The 13,142-nt window shown below is 36.4% G+C and overlaps 2 protein-coding genes across 6 annotated transcripts in view; one reads left to right on the forward strand and one right to left on the reverse strand.

The window, feature by feature from the left end:
- The window catches only part of LOC149551957 (uncharacterized), a 48,569-nt gene that overhangs the window by 16,272 nt on the left and 19,155 nt on the right, over nucleotides 1-13,142 (forward strand). The window lies entirely within an intron of this gene.
- LOC149551958 (Oxidoreductase family protein) overlaps nucleotides 1-13,142 on the reverse strand; it is a 29,664-nt gene that overhangs the window by 13,376 nt on the left and 3,146 nt on the right. The window lies entirely within an intron of this gene.

Consider the following 13,142-nt stretch of genomic DNA (forward strand, 5'->3'; position numbering starts at 1 on the left):
ACGGTATTACTTTGGAAGCCAAAAGTTTTTTTGCGGATTTACTTTTTGTGGACTCCACTTTATCTTGTGACAAGCAAGATAGACTCTTGAGTCACACACCCACTATTATAGGGGATGTTCAGAATAAGAGGCTTAGTGCTATTCCTTTAGGGGATGAGGTGAAGAAAGCTCTCTTCTCCTTTGTAGGGAACAAGGCTTCGGATCCGGATGGGTTTCCCATGTTTTTCTTTCAGCATTTCTAGAGCATTGTCAAGAATGATGTTGTGAAAGTTGTCCAAGAATTCTTTGGTTCGAAGAATCTTCTGAAGGAAATCAACACTACTTTCTTGGTCTTGATCCCCAAAGTGACTGTGCTGATTCTATGGATAAATTTTGTCCCATAAGCCTTTGCAACTCGTTCTATAAAATCATTTCTAAAGTCCTCACTCAGAGGATTCTGGAGATTCTTCCCATGATTATTTCTCCTCAACAATCGGGTTCTGCTTATGGTAGGAAGATCCTTGTTTCTATTATTTTGGTGCATGAAGTTATTCACTCTTAATGCTGCTCAAACGCAAGTGTTCCTTCTTAAGCTTGACCTATCTAAAGCCTATGATAGAGTGGGTTGGGAGTTTATTTTGAAGATTGTTTCAGCTTTTGGATTTGATAGGAAAACTTGTAAGCTAATCTCTCAATTGGTTACCATGGCCTCTCTGGTTGTTGTGGTTAGAGGTGCAGCCTCTGCTTTTTTCAACCCTCCAGGGGATTAAGATAGGGAGACCCCTCTCCCTTGTTCCTTTTATTATTGCTGTTGAATGTTTGGAAAGACTGATCTCGCCTAGCATAAACCCAAGAAGTCTGGAAGGCATTAGACCGTCCTTAGATGACGATACATTCTCTCATCAAAAATTTGTTGATGATACCATTCTTGGGGGACTTGCTACCATTAAGGAGGCGAGAAATATGAAGGAACCTCTTGCTACCATTCTCTCTAAAGTATTACAGCTTGGTGGCCGATCAACTTATTAATTGGGTAAGAGTTCCTCATTTTTTGTCAATACTCCTAGGGAGAGACAAAGAAGGATTGCTGACATCTTGGATTGTGAAATTGTTGAGTTAACTTCCTTTTATTTGGGCCTTCCCATTGGGCTAAAGTCTCCAGATTCTTTTTGGGATGGTCTTGTTGATAAATTTAATAGGAAATTGGCTGGTTGGGAAGGGGTCATCCTTAGCCAAGCCGGTAAGATCCAACTTCTCAAGTCGACTCTCCAAAATCTTCCTACTTATGCTCTTAGTCTATTTTGGATCCCGTCCAAATTTGCAGAGGCCATTGAGAGGATCCAGAAAATATCTTTATGGTCACATGTTGAAGAACACAAAAGGATGCCCATTATATCTTGGGACAAAGTTTTCCTTCCTCAAAGATTGGGAGGTTTGGGGTTGAGAAAGACCGGATTGTTCAACTAGGCTTTATTGGCTAAACAGATTTGGAGAGTTTTTCTAGGTCATGGGGAATGAAACAAAATTCTAAATTCTAAATTCTAAATATCTATTCAATAACCTTGCTTTTCAGGAGTTTTTGGTCTCTAATGATATCCATAAGGGCTCTTTCATCTAGAATGGTTTTCTCAAGGCTAGACACTTGGCTTCCTTGAAAGTCAAATGGAAATCGAACAATGGTGTTTCTATTCTTTTTTGGGAGGACAATTGGTTGACTTCTGGTGTCTTGGAGAATATAGATCTTTCCAGTGTTTGGAAGGATCAGTGTGTTACAAAATATGGGAGTAGAGTTGCTAATTATTGGGATAGAGGTGATTGGGTTGATCTCGGTGATATCTCCTGCTCTTCGACCTCTGATGATTTTGCTTTCTTCTATTGTGTTAAATAACAAACAGGATTCATTGGTTTGGGAAGCTACAACCTTTGGTACTTTATTTGTGGCTTCATCTTATCAGGTGATTTTGGGTGACCAAGTGGATTGTCCGTGTTGGCTAAGGCTTGGATTTTGGCAATCATCCCTAAAGTGAACATTTTTTTTGGATTTTCTTCAGAATAAAATTCTTACTATAGACAATTTTTGTAAACATGGATTCTACATTCCCAATATGTGCATTCTATGTTGTTTTGAGGCTGAATCTATGAATCACCTCTTTATTCATTGCTCTTTTACTAGAGAAGCTTGGTCACTTTTTTTAGGCAAGCTTAGTCTTTCTTGGATTTTCCCAGTTGATATCATGGAGTGCTTCTCTCGATGGCCTTTTCCTTTTAATACATCCAAGGAGTTCAAACTCTTGTGGTCTCTCTCTCTTCCACATATTCTTTGGGACATTTGGAAAGAATGGAACAACCAAATTCTTAGGGACAAGGCTTTGCCTCCTAAGGTAGTCTACTCTAAAATGAAAAATGCCATTGTGGAGAATCTTAATGCAAAAGGGGGTGGTGATCTCAATGTGAGGATGGTTATTGAAAAATGTAGTTTGGGAAGCTTCCTAACAAGAGAAGATTGGAGAGAAGATGGCCATTTCCTCTTGAATATTGTTGCAAGGCTAATTTTAATGGGGCAGCCAAGGGTAACCTTGGGCTAGCTGAGTGTGGGGGAGTGATAAGAAATCGTTTTGGCCATTGTCTGGCTACGGTGGCACTTCCCTTGGGAATCTAGACCAATCACTTTGTTAAGGCAATGGCCGCCCTTCAGATTACCAAATTGGCTAAGGATAATGGGGTTACTAAGCTTTGGCTAGAGGGGGATTCTATGAATATAATTGTCTTAATGGCTCCTCTAGTCCTTCATGGACTATTGAGAATATTATAAGGGAGACTATTGATATCCTTAAGTCTATGGACAAGTATTATATAACACATGTATATAGGGAATCAAATATGGTAGCGAATTCTATTGCCAATGTGGCGATAAGGTGTGGTCAAAAGATGACATGGTAGGGTAAAACTAATTTGCCCAAGGTTGTCATGTCGAGCATTGATTATGACATTATTAATGGGAAGGAAGGAGCAATTAGTAATGAAATGGAGGTCTATAGAAGTGATGGATTGTTGATTACGAGATGCCAAAAGGGGAGTAAGGACGGGCTATGTAATTATTTCTCCTTTATTTCACCTTCTTTTTGGGCATTTTTGAGAGCCAAAGTGTTTATTTGTATATATTAGTTTATGGTTTTTGGTGTGAGTATTGTTTTCTATAGCTTTTTGGTGAGTAAGGTTCAAAACAAGAAAATGGGTGGACAACGAAGGAGGCGGGAACCCTCAAACTGTGAGAAATGGAAATGGTGCACTAAGGTCTGGGAGATCTTAGAGAGAGGTGGTTTGACCACTTTCATGGAAAGACTCCATGGTGGGGATCCACAAGTTACTCAGCTGTTTTTGAGAAAATGGAATGAAGACACGTTGAATGTGGGAGGTCGAAATGTTACTATCACTAAGGAACTTATTTCCAAAGTGACTGGCATTACAATTGTGGGCAAAAAATTCTATAGGGATCATAAATTCTCAGATGCAACCATTGAAGAGTTTCCCAAGGAATCGAGTGAGAGTGAGGCCCTGATCAAGGTTGAAGGTAAATCTTATTTTCAGCCCAACTGTATCAAGAAGCTTTGGCATTTTGTTCTGCATGGTATTGTCTATTATATTATTTTGGATGGTAGATTTAGTAGGGGTTGTTCACACCACTTTGTGATTCTGAATCATTTTAGGCATGGTATCAAGACTTCTATTCCCTTCTATCTTTATTCTTCATTGAATACCAATATTAATGGTATGAGGGAGAATTTTTTTACCAACCCTCCCCTCCACGATAGTTTAGTGTTGCTTATCCATAAGCACTTTAAAGTTCATTCTATAGGAAAATTTATTGAGGTGAAGGGTTGGGCAGATAATGAAGAGGAGTGGAAGGAATCCCAAAGGTTTCTCTGGAACTGAAGATAGTGAGGGCATGCAATTAGAGGACTATGCTCCTAAAAATAAGGGGAAGGGTAATGGGTCTGCACCCAAGGCTCTTGTGTCTAATAAGGAAAAAATGAAAGTTTCTTTGGGTAAGAAGGATAAGAAGGTTGTGGGCTATGATGATGATTACTATGATGAGGATGAAGATATGGAGACCGATGTTGATGAGGTGTGCCATAGCAGGAAGAAGCATGGGAAGGGGTTAGAAAGAATGCAAAAGAAGGGTAGTCCATGTTGGGTGGATATTTTGCAACCGACGGTTTTGGGTAAAAATCGAGTCGCAAAATAGGATGACCAACCACAACGTGTGAGATAGTCTCTCCTACCTTAAAGGGAAGGCTCCCCCTTCTCATTGATCCTTGGATCAACTCAAGGTAAGCAAGAAGTCGAGAGATTTGTAAAATGGGTGTTACTAATATCCTTTCTTCTCATCTTTCAAGAAAGAATCCACTTACTCGTAGAGCAAGTAATGGGCAGGGTGAATATCTAACTACACTTCTATCAAGAGATGGAAACAGTGATACCAATAAACCTTCATTAACTCAAAAGGCTAGCTGAAAATATACCAGTTTGGCTCTAAGTCCTATATGGAAAAACTTTACAATTAGGGCACAAAGACTCCTAAAAGTAAAAATAACTTAACTATTTTGTGAATTAAGAAAGAAGTACAAGCTACAGACAAAGCTTCTAGCTATACACTTCTACAATTGCTCCTGGTCAAAGCTTTGGCTCCAATTGCTTCTTGACTCTTTTATATTCAATTCACAGGATACAACTACCCAAAACACAAGATAACATTCATCAAAGATAACTTAGATGAATTATAGACAAAGCTTATAACTCATGCAAGTAACAATCTCACTTAATCAAAGTTAAGTCTCAAATGCTCCTTTGTATTCACTTTCTCTCAAAATAGTGCTTACACAAACAAAGTTTTGCTGGCACAATTTCTCTAGAGCTCTCTTCCATAAAGATAAAGATGATTTTTACAATGAGGGGGCACTCCTTTATATAGGCACAGGAGTTGAGAAAAAGGTGGAGGAAAAAGTGGGAGAAACTCAACCAACTTTGACCTAGTCTAACTAGAAGAGGAAATATAGGGTTACATGCAACTAGCGTTGCATGCTTTTACATACATGTAACTCACATTACATGTAATTACACTTTTTCATGTAATGCATCCTCTTAAACCTATGAATATGAAATAAAAACAAAAACAACAATCTCAAAGATTGTTTCTTAGTGCCTTGAATTTGATGATGATGTCACGCACCATGGGAAGATCGGCATTTTCCATGGTATTTGATATGGCTTCAACTCTCACTGCATTTGCATATACTGATTGTACAATTTTGGAATTTGCTGCCATAGTATCCAACAAGTGTTTTGTTGAGAATTTATACAAGACAAACTTGTTCATTGTGTGCGAACCAAAGTATTCAAAATCTACATCAGCATTGATCCTAGTTGTATATTTTGAGTTTACTCTTTCTACTGCAATGAGATTACCAGATTCATCAATAACATGGCATCCCATCTGTTCCAAATCACAAGTAACACTTGTTTCAACTACTTGACAATCTCCAAAGGCCGCCTGCAACTTTGTGATCAACTTCCTCAATGCTTCCTCTTTGTAACCAATGAGCCCTCGAAATCTGAAGAACATTTCACATGACCGAAGAACACCACATGAGACCAAGGCATCCAAATCAAATCTTACCATTTCATCCCAATCATCGAGGATTTCCTTCAAATTATTCGCTTCTTGAGTTAAAGAAGAAATTAATTTTTGTTCCATTTCATTCATCTCTTTGATGTGCCTAAGAACTGCAAATGTCTTCGTGATGGTTCAAACTCCTTCAGAAATGATTTCCTGTAGCCAAGACTTGGCGGCTTCAATCAACTTTCTCTCCTTAAAAGTTTGAAACATAATAACAACACTCTGAGAAGATTGTTGCCGAATGACCTCGTTCAGGCGAGAGACCTCCTGTTTTAGTTGATTTTTCTTTTCCCATAGCTTGTGATTGCTTTATGATACATTAGCCAATGCATCTTGAGTATCTTGCAAACAACTCAAACATGATTGCTTTCCGATTTCAACTTTAGTAAACTTGTAATAAGAATGAGTAAGTTTCTCAATAGGTTTGTCCACCAAGGGCTCAACAACTTCAACAAACTTGGTTTTATCTGAATCAACCAAAATCCTTGAAACAATCTTATCTTTCAAAGATTTGGATTTGGTCTTCTTAACAAGGAGATTGTCTAGAGGAACAACCACTTTTCTCCTCTTCGTTGTTATTTTGCTCAACCATGCAGATAGGTTGATACCTTCATTCGCATAAGTAGATACAATGGAGACTATTGGCATTGATCCAAATTGTATTTTTGTTGTAATAGAACAAGATTTAGCCTACACAATTGAGGACACAGGAACATGCTAAGAAGATTCTGTCATAAAAAGCTCAAAACCTATCAAAGACGTATCAAGTTGGGAAACTTGACCACTTGTAAGAGTTGGAAAATCTTCCAACACATTTGCTAAATGTTCATATTGTTCATTTGCAGGAATGCGAGGAGCAACAAAAGAAATAGGAAGAGCCATTATATTGACTTCCAAGACTGGAATAGTAGGAGTGAAAACTGTGGAGAATGAATCCACATTGTCATCTACTTCACGTAGAAAAGACTCTTCATGTATAGACGGTGCACAAGCTTGTGCAGGCTTTGGGAGAGATATGATCATGACTCCCCCTTGATCACGAAATAATATTATTTATTACCCAATTAAGTGATATTTCCTCAAAAATCAATTAGACATGTGCTTAATTCATCACTTAAGTTGTGCATTACATGTCTTTTAACTCATTTGCATGTAAAATATGCAAATGCTCCTACAGAATGTGTTTTTGAACTAAAGGTATGTAAATACCTTCAAACTTAAAATATGCAATGAGTGTTCTAGAGTGAGCAATGCATATTCAAGTTTTTAAAATATGCAATCACCCATTTAGAGTGCGTTTTGCACTAAATGGCTTATCAATTTCATATTTTTTAAATATGCAATGCTCCTCCAAGAGTGCATTTTGCACCTTGAGGGCATATGACACATTTTAAAAATGTGTAGTGACACTCTAAGAGTGTGTTTTGCATGGGCAAGTCATATGACATTTTTAAAATGTGTAATGACACTCTAAGAGTGCATTTTACATGGGCAAGTTGTATGACAATTTCAAAATGTGCAATAACACTCCAAGAGTGCATTTTTGACCAATGCACATTTCAAAACATGCAAACACTCCTCAAGAGTGCATTTGGCATGAAAAAGGAAAAAGACATGTATTTTAAAACATGTAATCTCTCCTAGAGAATGTGTTTTGCATGTATTTCATGCATTTGCGAAAGGTGAACCCAAATTTGATGCATTTTTGATGCTTATCTTGCTATTTTGATGCATATTTTAGCTTGATGTTGGATATGCCATGAAAAGTGCATTTTGCCTTTAAATATGATAAAAACTCTCATTTTCACACTTTTGGATTTTCCCCAAACTCCAAATTCGAATTTGCACATGAAAAAACTTGCTTGTTGAAATGTTTGAGTCTAAAACAAAAGGTACGTGTTTGCTTTGTGCTTGTTTTCGTTGTTTGTTTGCTTGTTTTCTTGTTTTTCTTCTTTTGGAAGAAGTTGCAAGTTCTTTCCCAAGAACTTGAGCACGTTTCAATTCGCTCCACCTTCCACCATTTCATGAAAGTGCATCATTTCATTCCACATCCATCATTACATGCCCTAGCACAATGCATCTTATTCCCCACACACAATTACATGTAATCTTATCTTTCATCCACATTTACATGTAATTCCATCCTTCATATGCATTTACATATAAACCTATTTTCCAAACCCACTTACATGTAATCTCATCCTTTGAACCTAATTACATGATTATGTCAAGTCATGATTGCATGTAAATCACTTTACATTGGATTGCATCTAAAGAACTCGATTTTGGTAAAAGGTCACACTTTTAAACACCAAAGTCGTCATTTGCACACATCCATATGCATCCCAACTTGCATTCTTGGCCATACCCACAAAAGTCCATCATTGCCCACATGCAATCCATCTTTCCAAGCCTGACTTTGGCCCTTTCCATCCAAATACATATGTTTTCCAGTTCAATTCCAGCCATCATATGTGTTTCATAAGTATCTAATCCATACTTTTAGCACTCATCTCTCATGGATTTGTCATTGTAACTCAAATGCATGTAATTACATGTAATTCGATTGCATGTCCTTATGACATGTAATCCAATAATTTCTCTTGTTAGTTAGATTGGGTCAAAGTTGGTTGAGTTGCTCCCACTTTCACCTCTTTTTTTTCAACTCCTTTGCCTATATAAAGGAGTGCCCCCTCATTGTAAATATCATCTTTTGTTGTATGCAAGAAAGCTTTGCCCACTTGTGCAAGCATAACTTTGATTGTGTAGTATGAACTTGGGAGAAAAATGAATAAAAGAAGCAATTGGACCTGAAGCTTTGACTTGAAGCAATTGTGATAGAGAAAATTAGAAGCTTCGACTGTAGTTTGTGTCTATTATCTTTGATTCATGTTATATTGTGTGTTCAATAATAGAGCATAGTGAGTTAAGAAGCAATCAGAGCCAAAGCTTTGACTGGGAGCGATTGTGGTGATACATAGACTAGGAGCTTTGACTGTAACTTGTATTACCATCTCAAATCATGAAAAATAGTTAGAATTCCCTACTTCTGAAAGTCTTTGTGCCCCAGTGGTAGAGGTTATTCTTATAGAATAGATTAAAACAAGACTTAGAACCAAATTGGTACGCTTTCAATCAACCTTTGAGTTGGTGTTAGTTTATTAGTATCACCCCTCACAAATCTCTCAACTTCTTTCTTACTTTGACTTGATCCGAGGAATGGTGAGATGTGGGAGCCTTCTCTTTAATATAGAAGAGATATTGTCTCACACGCTGTGGCTGGTCTACCTATTTTGTAATTGGATTTTCCCAAAACTCTCAGTTGCAAAATATCCACCCAACATGTTGTATATAAGTAAATCATTAAAAAATATCAACTCGAATTTCCATGAAAAAAATTAACTACCAAATTTATCAAACTTTTAAATGCAGAGGGGGCATTTGTAAGAGCAAAGGCATAGCTACGAACTCATAATGAACTTTGTACATCCAAACAATTGTTTTCAGAATGTCCTCATTTTTATTCTAATTTAATAATATCATGACTTGAGATCCAATTTTGTGAAGATAAGTGCTCCATGCAATCCACCTAGGAAATCATCACTAACTAAAATAGTGAACTTATGTTTTATGATAATCTTATTGAGTTTTTAGTTTAAAAACATACACCAAGTTTCATCCTTCATGTAAGCTATCACAATTAGAGAAGACTATAAACTTTGATCATGATGAAGAATGTCAATTTCTAGCATTTATTGGACCATGCACTCTATCTTTCTTTTTGACAAGCTACCTTCAAAGATTAATGTTAGGTAGTTAGGTTCTTGAAATGAGTGATTGCCATGATCATTATCCTTGTGTAGAGAATGTCATTTTCATGCTCCTTCAAAGACCATTTAATGTTTTACATGCATAACCTATAGATCTACTAGTGGTGAGCTTCTAGTGAAAATTAGAACAATTGCACCAAAAATAGTAAATATCCCATTCAAAGTTTCTAAATTTGTTGAGAACTGGCCATCCTAGAGACTTTGTTTGCAAGCCCCAAAATCTGATTGTCTTTCTTCCTTTAATATGATTTCCTGAGAAGAGATCCTAGAAATTCATATCTATGGTACCCAAAGTGATAAACCATTTCAGACCCAATATCATTATTTCCTCACCCATAAGAATTAAAAAACATAGGACTATCCAACACATGATCATCAATTATGAACTTAATACCACAATGTTTTCATGAAGAACTAACACTGCTTGCATCAACAATCAAAAATTACAAACTTTGGTGCCAACTAAACAAAATAGTCCGAAATATTTTACCCACTTCTATTGATAAAATTCTAAGGGATGCCCAAATCATTTAACATTATTATACTTCCCTTCTTTACATATCTCATGACCTTTTGTGGAATGCTATACACCACAAGGTATGACTAGAAAAGGTTTACAATGAATCAACAAATTTTGCATCCTATACATCTTTAGGATGAGATTTCTCCTTCTCCAATGCTTTTTAATGTAAAATAATTTCTTTTTGTCCATTTATGCCCTTTATTGTGAATTCTATCACTATCAAACCATAATTCTCTTAACCCATCTTCTAGTTGCTAGAGCCTCAATCTAGCCAACCATGAAAGAATTTGTTAGAGTGCTTTGGTTCTTGAAAAAAGTTATTTTCAATCTTCTAGTAGCCAAGTGATTCCCCTCTGTTCATTTCTCTTTGATGAAGACTTGTGTAACGTGGTTCTATAGGAACCTTGGTTGAACTTGAACAAAATTTGACATTGGTAAAGGTCTAACCTATATTTTTGCAAAGGTCCTATTTCAAGCCTCTAGGTTAAGCTAGGGTGCACCTAAAGATACCCAAGCCAAAGTGAAACACAAAAGGAAAAACCTAAGAAGAACCAAGGGTGAACTTAGGGATAATTCACTTGGGACCCAAAAAATAGTTTATTAGTGAATAAAGAAAATAAAAGAAAACTAAACCTTACTAAAAACACATTTTAGTCTTGATCAAGGATGAGGGACACAAGTCTACTACACAGCATCATTTGAATGGTGCAACTAGTGGCAGTGGCATCAATGTTGTTTGACCTTCCAACAACCAAGTTGATGACATTGATGCTCCCAATCAAGAGTAATATGATGATTTACATCAACTTTATATGTGTAGATGCATAACTATGTACCATATCGATTTATCTTTGACATTGGACAATTGGCATTGAATAATCACTTACTGATTGTGTTCTATAATAATCGTGTACATTTTGTGCAGATAATATATTTGTATATATCTTTACATGCACGCGCGCGCACACACACACACACAGAGGGAGGGAGGGAGGTTATACCAAGAAAAAATCTAGTGAATTGTCAAACTAAAAAGTCAAATTTAAACATTAATGCAAGAATGGGACAAAGATGAAGGGTTGAGAATCTTACCTCATATTATATATGAACCTTTGATTCTCTTAAAAAAAGGCCAGCATGCTTGTGATCTAGAATATCCTTCGCCCTCAAACTTAAGAGTTTGTAAAAGCTAACTATAATCCTTGATTGTTCTGATTTCCCAAAGGTTGCCAAGTTCAAAAAAGAAGTTACCAACCAAATTGCATCATAGCATGACAAAAGATCCTTCTTAGAAATGGACTAATTGAGCATATAATTTGAGTTTTGTTCATGAAGAAGATAATACGTATTAAATTATAATGGTTTCAAATATAGTGATAACACAATCTTGACTTTGCTCACTTTCCTTGTCTCTCTACTCTACACAGTCACTAGCCAAATCATATCTCTAATACTTATTGTAATGGAATTTTTTTGACATACAAACAAAATAACAACAATACTTCACATATAAAGATAAAACTAGAACAGGTCCACACATTATTAGAGAAATGAATGAAATTTATGGCCAAGTATAAACTCCAAAACAACACTGCTTTAAAGGGTTTCACTCTCAAAGCAAATTAATAGGCATAGAATTTGCATGTATGATGCCAATTAGTATACTTTTACCTCCTATTTATAGAAAATTTATTTAGGGAAATATTCAAATACTCATCCCCAATTAGCCCAACCACTCCTATAATTAGCAGTTTTAGAAATTATCTCCTTAGATAAAGTTGGCAACAGTGACCTCAGAGTTTTAGGTAGAAGACACTAAACTATAGTTTGGCACAGTATAGTGATTCATGGTCAAACCTCAACAAATCTATGAACAAAATAAAATTCAAAAGCATTGTTTACTTTTACCTAAATAGTGTTGATTTATGAGTCACCTTTGTTGTCAACTTGTTGGGAACTCACTTCCCAAATCATAGTTCTTCTGCCACATGTTATGGAATTTCTTCAGTTTATGAAGTAATTAACAATAGTATTCCACAAATAAAGAAAAAAATTAGAACAAACTACACAATACAAGAGAAACAAATGACAACTATGCGAAATATCAACTCCAAAACAAAGCCATTCTGAGGGTCTCTCTCGAACCAATAGAATAAACATAGAATTTGGCATATATGATCTTAATTAGGAAACTCATAGCTCCTATTTATAGCTCATTTGGTTAGGGTGATGTCCATATTACCAATTAGATAAACTATTCCCATAATTATTAAACCTAGAAATTACCAAATGACAGTCAAAATTTATGTGCACAAATCATCCATTCTACAACCCAGTTCATTTTTTTAGGCCAATTGGGGTCTTGGTGTCCATCCCTATATATTAAATTCAAAAAAATTCAACATGCATGACCCAAATTGGTGTGCTTCAGAATTACATATTTTCATTCTCCTCGTTTCTTTGACAATCTTAAAGTCATTTGATGTGATGATTTTAATAGAGTTTTCTTTCTTTTTACCTTGTGCATTCTTGCTCATTTTTAGATGTGGAGCCCATGTCATAATTCACTTCCCTTTTCAGCTTTTCACCACAACCAATGGCATTAGGAGACCTGGCAAGCACAATAGAGGTTGCTTGATTGATCATTAGATTTCTCCCATGAAATATAAGATTTACCATTTGCAATAGAATCAACTGCCTTTATGAGCTCGAGCATCAGATCTTCTGGGCAATGTGTGATGAGCCAGGGGGTGGGGTGCCTAACGAAGGTTTTTTGTCATGTACAGCACTTGGTGCAGCAGATACAAATGTTTTGTTTGGAGGAACAACATAGTGGTGGGATTCTGCCCCCTTCCACCAAGTCAGCCGAGCCTGAACATGTGAGTGCTTGTTGCAATGGGAGGAAAGATGTTTTGTTGAAAAGCATTAACTGCAATTTTTCCTCATAGTCAATTGTCTGTCTCCAATAGCTATTGCCAACCTTGAATGAAATGTCAACTAGAAGAACTTTTGATAGGTCCATTTTCACACAAAGATGTGCATGTGTGAGCACTAGTAATTGATTGCCACTTCTGATATACATTGTTGCTTCCCCAAACTACTGCCAATGGCTTTTAGAGAATGGGTCTGTTGG

The sequence above is a fragment of the Cupressus sempervirens genome, chromosome 6, assembly GCF_028749045.1.
Source record: "Cupressus sempervirens isolate cs-2001-9-10 chromosome 6, ASM2874904v1, whole genome shotgun sequence".
In the NCBI taxonomy this organism is placed as follows: Eukaryota; Viridiplantae; Streptophyta; class Pinopsida; order Cupressales; family Cupressaceae; genus Cupressus; species Cupressus sempervirens.